At 37.7% G+C, this 10,924-nt stretch overlaps 1 pseudogene; it reads left to right on the top strand.

Annotated features, from left to right (window-relative positions):
* The first annotated feature begins 5,354 nt into the window (after window positions 1–5,354).
* Window positions 5,355–5,497, top strand: LOC147176371 (5.8S ribosomal RNA; annotated as a pseudogene).
* The last annotated feature ends 5,427 nt before the right edge of the window (window positions 5,498–10,924 follow it).

The raw sequence follows: 10,924 nt of genomic DNA, 5'->3' as shown, positions 1-10,924 counted from the left end.
ATAACTAATCACTTTTTTAAAGTAATATTCCCAACACTGCCCATGACTCAAATGAAGATCAGCAAAGTAAAAATTTGCTAAATGGCTACATACAATAATTTTACCAAGCAGATGATAACGGACTCGCGGAGTAGTCCTCAGTTTAAGACAGAGTTACGATCTTCATTGTGATGTAACCCAAATTTGTAGAGAAGTTGGAACACTATGTAATCTATTTCCAAACTACCCCCAAGTACAGTAGTCATACAGAAAGTATTTGTAGTACAAATAGATTTTAAGTCATAAAAATTCAAACATAAATGAAAAATAGTCCATTTAGTAACCTTGAAATGCCCCAGGCAAAAAAAACTACCTGTTTTTGAAGAAATATAACAAAGTTTGAATGTGTAGAATTAAACAATTTTATTTACATTTTCTCCATAGGTCATGACTTTATGTTTTCGAGCGAGTCTGCCCTTGAGCGAGCGATCAGCTTCGGTTCATGCCACCCGCTACTGAGGATGCCTGCCTCAATGAGTATTCATAGCAGTCAATTCCAACCATGACAGGAACAGCAAATCTTCCCCTGAAGTCACAAAAGAAAGAGGGACTTTTCAAGGATTTGCACTCTGCAAGATTTTCTTTTCCTTTTTAGGAAAAGAGATTCTTGGTAAACATACAGTTGATGCACACATACAAAATCGCAAGTTATTATGTAGCTGTAAGGCATCCTTAGAGTAGAGTGGCGATACCTTGTGGTTGCCGTCATTTGTCATTAAAATACACCAGATTAATTCATTCGGCAGCGCAAATGAAGGCTGAATACCGGATGAAGCTTGCATGGCTACCATCATATCTCTCTCCCTTTCTGGCCTCATGAAGTCAAAGGGGTCTAATTTGACCCCTCTGGGCTTTGTCCTTCCCAACGATTGTGTTTTCTTTGTCACCCATAATACACCAACTCTGTGTGCCTGAGACTAAAGACTTGCTTCACAACTGTTCATGCAAAGGGTGACAAATCCTACATCTAATTATATTTAGTGATTTTACAACAGTAATTGCTGAACAAAACACTTTCCAGAATTGTATTCTCTGATGCATTGTGCCTAGTGTGTAACTGGTGGTGCCAATCTAGCCAATGTGAAAGATTGGCTCAATGGAAAAGAACAGAGGCCACAATGAACAACAATTTTCTGTAGCTAATCTTGTGCCATCACACAGCTCTTGGAGAGAAAAGTGCACCAACTGGTGGGACTGAACATCTCATTTAAGTGCAAGGTCAGCACATTTGAGCCAAGATGCTGATCTTTGTCATTACTAACACAGAAGTATGCATTTGAGAGAAGTAACAGGTGCAAAGATATCAGTTGACTGAGTGCAGTGCTCAAAGCAAAGGTGAATGAGGCCATTTTGGGACAGCCATGAATAGCGGCAACTACAACTATCCAATCATGCTGGAGCCCTGACTTTTATGCCTTTGCACTTTTTTCAATATAACTCTTTGGCCCAGATGAAGTAAACAACATGGGACAACTGCAGCTTACTTGCCGCTCTAAGCCTTTAAGAGATGAATACAAACAGTGTTTCAAACTGATCAATTAAATGGAGGATCCAGTTAACAGGAACAACACCAATTAGCAGGGTGATTGAGCACTCTCATATGATGTATTCTTTTCTTGGGAGCATTGAAACGCAAGTTATAATGTCAATTGAGGAATAGCATTAAACTTACAAAGGATCCCAACCGTGTGCAGATGCTAGAAGATCAACTATGCAGAAATTGCACTTAAAAAAAGTGTAATTAATAGTTTAGTATAATATATATATATATATATATATATATATATATATATATATATATATGTATAATATATATATATATATATATATATATATGTATAATATATATATATATATATATATGTATAATATATATATGTATAATATATATATATATATATATATATATGTATAATATATATATATATATATATATATGTATAATATATATATATATATATATATATGTATAATATATATATATATATATATATATGTATAATATATATATATATATATATATATGTATAATATATATATATATATATATATATATATATATATATTTGATTAGTAAGAGGTAAGTCTTTATGTTTGCTATTTATTTAATGGGTGATTTTAATTGGTGCACTTCTTATTTGGAATGGATTGGCCGAAAAAGATAATGGTATGTCTGGATTTAATAACACCCGAGGATGACAGCATAATCTCTTATCTGCAAGTTAACCTGACCTCAGAAGCTATTTAGCAGATCAATGCAAGACATAAATGTTGTTTGCAATTGCTCTAAACCAGACTCTAGAATTTGTTTATGTCCAATAACAATCTTTGGAGAAATCAATAAAGAATTACAAACTAACTATGAGCTTCTCTAACAAAGTCACAGTGCAAGGATTTGAAAGAAAACTCCCTGCACTGCAAAGAGCAATATGTGAGTTTGCAGTTGTCCTCCTCCATGTTGGTGGCTAGCAGGACAAATGAGACAATAATTCTGAAATCTTAAGGAACTAAAAATCAAAACTAAAAAGAAAATTGGTTTATAAGTAAAACAATAAAATGTAGCTTCATATGGCTTCAAGTAGGTCTTTTTTTGTAGACAATAAATTTGACATAAAACTTCTGCGAGCACATGCAACAGTGACTTTTAAGCCCCAAGTCAAGACCTCTTCCTTTACAACGTATCATATGGTTGCTCGCATGGGTGTCAGGGAATTGTCAGTTGCTGCAGTGCACACAGCAGGCATGTGTTTCAGCATGCATAGTGTTGAAAGCTGCCGTGGATGGTGTCAAATATGGGGCCAATGACTAGTGGACAAAGGTGAACAGTACATTTCCAATTTTTTTCAAATCTGACCCAGGCCTCTTTGGTATGTTCATAAAAATTGGATATATATCTGATGCAACTGGAGTCGGGACACTGAGTTTGTGCTCATCCAACCTATATGTCATCAAAAGACGCCACAATTATTCGACAAAACAGATGGCGTGAAAAGCAATGGCCAATGAAGGAGCAATAAACAAAAATAGTAAACAAAGAGTCATTTCATTAATTTATTTATTACATTCTTTAAAAAAAATGGAAGAGGGCAGAAAGAAGTAACATTTTGAACATCTGCTCCTAATACGCACACACACACTCACGCACGCACGCATACAAAACGACAGCTATGGTCAAGGCACACACACATGACAATTGAATGGAAAATGTACTCGGTTCATTGGCAAGATACATTAAAAAAATATAATAATTATTAATTTATTGCTACATATCATATATAGTAATTTTGCTTTTATACATTTCTTGAAGATACAAATAAATGATGTTTTGATTTCAGTCAAGATTATTCCACAGGCTGACCCCTTGAATCAAAATAATCATGTCAATAATTTGCTTAATCATGTTCATGTCTGTTATAGTCAGTTGCTTTTTATTTTTTTGTCCGCAAAATTTTGAACGATGCTCAATATTTTACTTGCTTGTATGGCCTCGAGAAAATTTGTTGTAGTTCTATAATCAATATTTTTGTAGGGATATTTTGTAATAAATTCAGGCCAATGCTCACAAAAGTAAAAAAATTATTAAATTAATTTGCAATTTCTTCTTTAACATGGATTTCCAAATTATCCTTGGTAAATTCATTTATAGTTGTAGATTTGGCCTTCCCTTTATGTAAAGCTGTATTTATTGCACCCCTTGTGGTTTTTGTACTATTTTTACTCATATCCAGTAATTTAGTGTAGTAGGCCTAATCGTTTTTTTGTCTTCTTATATTGATATAAGTATATATATTTTTATTTTTTATTTTACCTAGCCTTTCCCCGTCTTTTGTTCTTAGTTTGAGAAAACTGTGAGATTATTATTTTTCCCTTACAAGCATTTTTCAACCCAGTTGTCATCCAGGGATTGTTCATAGTGTTTATTTTTGCTCTGAGCATATATTTTTTTGTTTTTACACGTTTTTGTCATATACATTTTTAAATGTGGTCATAAAAGAATTATAGGCATTATTTTAAATCCTTTGTGTATACTTGATCCCAATGCTGTCTTTTCAGATCTTCTTGAAGGCCACTGAGGCTTTTATAGAGGTATCTCTTCTAATAATTGGAATATATCGTTTTGCACAATGTTTATACAGTTTTTCATATATTGTAAATACAGGAAGATGATAACTCATATTTATCATAAATATACCACTAAGAATGAATCAAAATTGATAAATATATGAAGAGGGGGCGTCTGTTCACATACAAAATCCTTGAACTTGCCACAAATGTGTCAGGACTGAGATCAGGACATCGGGCCATATTTACTTACGTTAGCATCTCGCCATACAATATCTTTGTCATGTTTGTGCTTACTGTGTCCTCTTGTGTTGCAACTTCCTGATGTAATCAGCAGCCTATGAGAGTCATCCACAGCCTATAAAGGGAGCAGCGGAAGACACATTCTGTTTGTCGGACGATTAATCTGCTTGCTTCCACAGCCTAATAAATAATAGTTAGCTACCTAGCTCCACGTCTTTTGATCCACGATCCCTCTTCGCTGTTTCTGGTCCTGTTTAGTTTTCGCTGCCTCGTCTAGTCGTGAGTAAGCTTCGCGCAAACCGCTTAGTTAATGGCTTACTGGGCATTCCATGTTTAGCGTTTGGTCCTGGCTGATGCAAGAGCCTTTGTTCTCTTTTTCATGTCACTGTTAGCCTTGATGGTTGTATCACCTTCAGTTGAAACGTTGTTTTACAAATAAATGTCAAAACCATTATTTGTGTCTGCGTTTTTGGGATCCAACTCCTGAACATAAACAGTCTTGTTTTGTGCGCGTTTGAGTCACTTCATGGACAAGTACTGTTCACATTAGAATTTTCATTTGTTTTTGTAATGTGAAAAAGATTGAGCAACAAATATTCAGTGGGGATTGCCCTCCAGTGTGACCATATCCCCTAGCATGCTAAAACGTGTTTTAAATAACCAGGAAATTGCCTAAATGAAGTGAGAAACAATTGGAGTAATCTACGAACTAGTTCTATGCGTTATAGAGTTTAGTCCTGATATAGGTCATTTTATATCCTGAAAATGAAAAATGTCCTTAAAATTACTTGAAATGAATGACAATTTGTCCTTTTCCCCTCTCAATTTCTGTGTGGCTGTATAAGTAGCTATATGGATGCCATGGTAGCTGTTTGTGCTGAACGGTAACTAAAGTGAATAAACAAGAAATACCAGCCTGCTTCTTGAGAAACATCACACCAACTGAACTAAATGGTTCGCAACAAGTGGCCCAGCCAGTGACAACTAGCCCGACCCAACCAAACTGTGACAACTCGTAGAGGTGGATCACTTGACGCATCTGTGAATAAGGAACACAGCTAGCTTTGAGAAACAACGTGAATTACAGGACACATGGATTATGGACACTTCAAACACACCTTGTCTCGCCAGGGTGCCTTTTGCCTGAGTGTTGCTTGACAATCAGTTGGGGAAAAGCCACTCCCTGTGGCAGCCTGCCGATTCACACGACAAGGCTGCATGTGGACAAGCTTGTCTCTGCGCAGGAGGCAACCCTGGCCTGCAGTAGATGGGTAACGGCGGCATTGCATCAGGAGTGCACATAAACATTTTGATGTGGTTCTCAAAATGAACACCAGAGGTTGTTGTTTGGTTCTCATTTTTTGACCCGCCAATCTCATAGATGAACGTAAAGACTTACAGCACATTTAGAAAAAGTAAGGCCCTTGGGCCACATCTGGCTGGCCCGTTCACATTCTCTGCAGCCTTCAATAAGTCAACATCAAGTATAGGCTGCTATTATTCTGATGTGCATGCATGTCAGCACTGCAAGCGAACAAGAGCAGCGACTTGTCTTAAAGTGTTGCCAATTTTCTAACCATTCTATATACTTTTTTTTTTTTAATGAATTGCACTGATGCCAACCGCCTCTTTGCAACATTTTTTCCTGCACAATGGAGGGAAGTGAGGGTTTTGCCCTGGTTGTGCTCCTGTCGGCACACTTTACAAATATCGACGAAACATATGGACTCTGAAGATTTGTTTATGTTATTTTCGCATGTGAATGGTGATCAAATATTGTTTCAATGTATTGTTAATATGTGGGGATGGGTCATTTTGATGTGATGGTTTTTTTTCACCCAGTTTTAGTTAAACCATTGGTCGATATTTAGAGTTTGTTTATTTTTCCAGTTAACAAGAATTGGTTTTTTTGCGATAGCAAGGGCCACGAGTGTAGATTTAAATTGTTCATGTGGTAAGTCAGTTGTTGTTAGGTCACCTAGCAAATACAAGCTTGGAGATAAAGGTCAGTCCAAGATAGCGGAAAGTTTTTCTAAGACTTTAGTCCAGAAATACATAACTGGTGTGCATAACCATAAATCCTGAAAATAAATGTCGGCAGTGTTTTGTGAACACTGGAGACAAATGTCGGAGTCTGAGAGTCCCATTTTCTTCATCATGTATTGAGTAATATATGTTCTATGAATAATTTTATATTGGATAAGTTGTAAATTTCTGTGTTTTGTCATTTTAAATACGTTATCACAAACTTGAATCCAAAAGTCAGATTCCGGAGCTATAGAAAGATCTGTCTTATGTCGTATTAAAGTAACTTATATATTTTTGAGAGGTTTTTTGTTGTCGGAGAAAGCTTTGTAATATCCTTAGCTAAAACAGGCGGTTAGAGCGTACCCCGAAGTGTTGGAATTTGTTTCTTCTGTTTTTTTAACTTGCAGATAAAGTAAAAAAAAATCAGTTTTTTATTTTGTTTGGCAAATCAAGGATTCTGAACCAAATGTACTTATCTACATAGTTGCTCAAGGGGATAATGGACCAGTCGTTAGGCAGCAGTAACACCTTGAAGAATACTGTATGTACTGTAGTTCCCTCTTCAAAATCACATGTTCACAATGAGCACTGCCATGTGCTTAATGCGCAGAGCAGTGTAAATAGTGAGGTGATGGGGTGCCTACACTTCAGTAAGCATGAGCCGCAGGTTGTTCCCTTCAATTCATACACTGAAAGAAATCTTCTCGATTAAGCTCTCTTCATCTGATTACCCACTAGCTTAATGGATCTCATTATTGAATTGCTTTGTGTTGATCCAGTCAAGCAATGTCTTGAAGATAAGGCTACACTTATAATTATTCCTTTTGCCCCGACCGATTCAGTCTATTATTAGGTTAGTTGTGCAAATGACATGATGTTCCCATGGCTCACATTTTGGGTGTTTAAAATTAATTGCAGTGCGACTGTACTGTAGCTATGTGGTGCTGTTTGCAGTGACATGCAGTGAGCTCTAGGTTTGGGTAGGCAGGCAGTCGCAAATTGAGACGCACACATCAATTACAAATTTGTGTGTCCCGCTGCGAGTGAACGTATCCTAGGGTGACCATATTTTCATTTCCAAAAAAAGAAGACACTCAGCCCGACCTCGAGATCCTTGATACTCAGATACAAGAGGCCATACATTCAAACTATTTTAACATCATTTGTATGGGTATAAAATAGAACAAAAAAAACAAACAATCATTACTCTCTTTTGAAGTCTTACATTTTGTTGCTCCGCAATTTTTTAAAAACGTTTCTTACTTCGAGCGGGGTTCGCACCCACCGCCTCTCGTGCGGCAGCTCAACACTTGCCAGTCAGCTAAAGTTCTGGGCCACCGTCACAGCCAGTGCGCGGTCTTCCAGCCACAGTTGCAGTGCACTCCGCCTCCCATTTGCCGCACAACAAAAAACGGACAATTTCAAACCCACCCGGACACCCACAAAGAATGTAATAAAGTGAATATCATTTTGTCATATTTAGCTTCAAGCAATGTTTAAAAAAAAAAAAAATTAAACTAATTTTAAATATTTTACATTAATATAACAAAGTCATGTTTGAAATGAAGAGTGCAAAAGGTTTTCTGTCTCTTAAGGGAAGAGACTATGTTTTTTCAAGTGATGTTGGATTTTGCTGAGAGTAACCCAACCCCAAAGCTGGCCGTGAACAACCCTGTCTTGTCTTAATTCTTGGCTGTTGAATTGTTGATTTTGGATCAGCCTTAGGCCTACATCCTGTTGTATTAGGAAATAGTGCTTATTTTCAATGTTGACAGTTCAAGTATTCCTAAGCGTTGTGTTGTTCCCCGTCTCCGAGCTACTTAGTTCTCTCCCTTCCCTTGAGTTGTCTACCCACTTTCATGTTACATAATTAGAATTATATATATATATATTATTTTTTTTAAAGGTTTCTTTTTTTCTTTTGTAAAATCTGTCATTTTCCCCATTCATCCACTGTGTTACTTCCTTGAGCCTTGTTTCTTTGTTCATCTTGTATCCTGCAGTAAAAATGATTGATGGGCAAACAAGTGTCAGTTTAAAATGGACTACTCCTAGGACAAGTCTATTAGTTTTGACCTTTGGGAAATGTAGGAGAAGATTTAAGCCGTAATTGGCTAATACAGGGAAGCTAGTACATGTATACATAAATACCAATACATTTGGTAAAGGTTGCCAGGACAATCGATTTACCAAGTCAGACCAACTTTATGATGTAAAGCTTATACAGATAACAAACTGCAGTCGGGCTGGGAGTGACTCTGTACTGTTGGCAAATGTTAACATTTATGATTGCAGGATAAAAGGTTACCCCCTAAGAAACTTTTTTTTTATTAATTGGCACCCAGCCTAAGAGGGTGGGATGCACAAATGTCACTTTAACTCTTTGACTGCCATAAACGTTATAAAACGTTTAGCATAAACCTAGGGAAGGGCGCCGAGGACGTTAAAAGACGTCCCCTATGTTTTTTTTTTTTTTTTTTCAAAAACGGGTGCAGGAAAGCCTTGGGCAGCTGTGCTGAAAGAATCAGGCTGATCTGATTAGTCAAAGACTCGTTTTGGCCCCTAGAGGGCAGCGATGACTCTCTTTGCACAAGGTTGGATGGGCCGCCCACCGTGGGCGTCAGTAGAAGACGTGAGGCGGAGCTAGAGTGTTGAGGAGACAATGGCTGATCCAAGCCACAATGGCTAGACCAAGCAACCGGTTACAAGCAGCTCACGCTTGAGCATTTTTTTCAAAGACGGAAAGCATCAATCAATACTAAAAAGCGCATTGATGTCAACGATGATGATGACAACGAGCTCTACGCCAAAGTTGGAAGCTTTGGCCTGTTACTATCACGTAGTAAGCCTCACCGGCTACGCGCGGCTAGCGCGGCTAGCGCTGCTAAGGCCGGAAAACGCGCACAATAGCCGGCCGGGTACTTCTACACAATCGGACATTCGATCGGGCGATGGAGAGTTGGCATCGACCAATGCAGATTGATGATGATGATGAAGATGACAACGAGCTCTACGCCAAAGTTGGAAGCTTTGGCGTGACTGTTATGAACAAGTAGTAAGCCTCATCGGCAAAGCGCGGCTAGCGCGGCTAGCGCTGCTAAGGCCGGAAAACGCGGAGCTGCACAAGCGGACATTCGATCGGACAATGAAGAGTACCCCGAGTCCAATGCATATTCATCGGAGGAGCGGGTACAGTCTGATCACGGAGAAGACACTGTTTCTGGACTACGATGCCACCATGAATGGAGTGGATAAAATGGATCAGAATATCTCCTACCAACCCGGTATAGCAACTGAAGGACACGGGGAAGCGAGACGTAACACCACCGTAACGTAACCGTAGCATGATCCTGATATTAGACGTGATGACACACTGCAGTATATACTTGCTATTCCCCGGAAAAAAACGGCCTGCAAGAAAGTGGCACACGCGAAGAGGCAATCTGTTGTGCAAATGCTGTTACGTCTCTTTGCACGCAGGAGAGTGTTACAAAAAGAAAAACTGTCGTTGAAACATCCACATATTTGTAAATAGCACCACAGTTGCACACATTTGTAAATAGTTTGCCAAATTGTTGTCAAATTGTTACACTGTTGAATGTAAATAAACGTATTTTGCTATCAAAAAACACTTTTTCATTCTTGGTGGTAGTGTTTTATAGAAGTAAAGCACTATTTAGGTGTTTGTGGCATCATTCATGGACAAAAAGAAGTGTAAAATTCACTAGAATGCATGAAATAATATCGTTTCACTAAAAGCTTGATTTCTCCGTATTTTGGTCCAACACGGGCGAAATTGGGTCAAACTAACCATTTTCTATTGTTGATTACTAAAGAACGGAATAAGGTAGAAACAAACTCTTTTTTTCTGATGAAAGATGAAAGTCCAATCTTTCATTTGGTAGTACGTGTGTTTCCATAGTCCAAACAGAACATTTTCTGTGGACCTTGAAAATCAGTCAAAATGCTTAAATCGGCTGGCACTGGCGGCATCCCTTTTCTGAAAACGTCTGGCAGTCAAAGAGTTAAGATATTTTATTAACCCCAAAAATTGTATTAACCCAAAAAATTATCTCCTCTGACAGTATCCATGATATCTTAGGATGTGTTAGTCCAAAGTGGAGTTGTAATGCCTGTAATGGATCCATTGCTTTGGTGTTTCAGTCTGTAGACAAATATTTTGATTCTTAAACTTTGTGATTTCTGTTGGCTGATGATCAATATTGCTGTTGCATTTAAGGAACTTTTTAAATGGTGCCCATATTGCTCAGTAATTGTTACTGTAAAGATTATAATTACAATAATTATATTCATCTAAGCCCAGATGTTCATGAATAGAGCATATGTTTAATATATTATGAGCAGGTTTTTAGTGTTTCCAAAGGAGATGCCCGCATTATACACATCAAAATAATTTATTCATGGAAAACTGCTTTAGGAAGAAGCTGTGGCCAAATGGTTTAGGATGCAGCTTTTAGCTGAAGGGTTGCTGGCTCAATTCCCTTGAATATCATTAGGATTTGGGCAGATCAGAGGAGTAAATGCGCATTGC

The sequence above is a fragment of the Leptonotus elevatus genome, chromosome 4, assembly GCF_054856555.1.
Source record: "Leptonotus elevatus isolate MCC_2025b chromosome 4, RoL_Lele_1.0, whole genome shotgun sequence".
Classification (NCBI taxonomy): Eukaryota; Metazoa; Chordata; class Actinopteri; order Syngnathiformes; family Syngnathidae; genus Leptonotus; species Leptonotus elevatus.
Note: the sequence above shows the minus strand (reverse complement) of the source record. Positions and strands in the feature narration are given on the sequence as shown.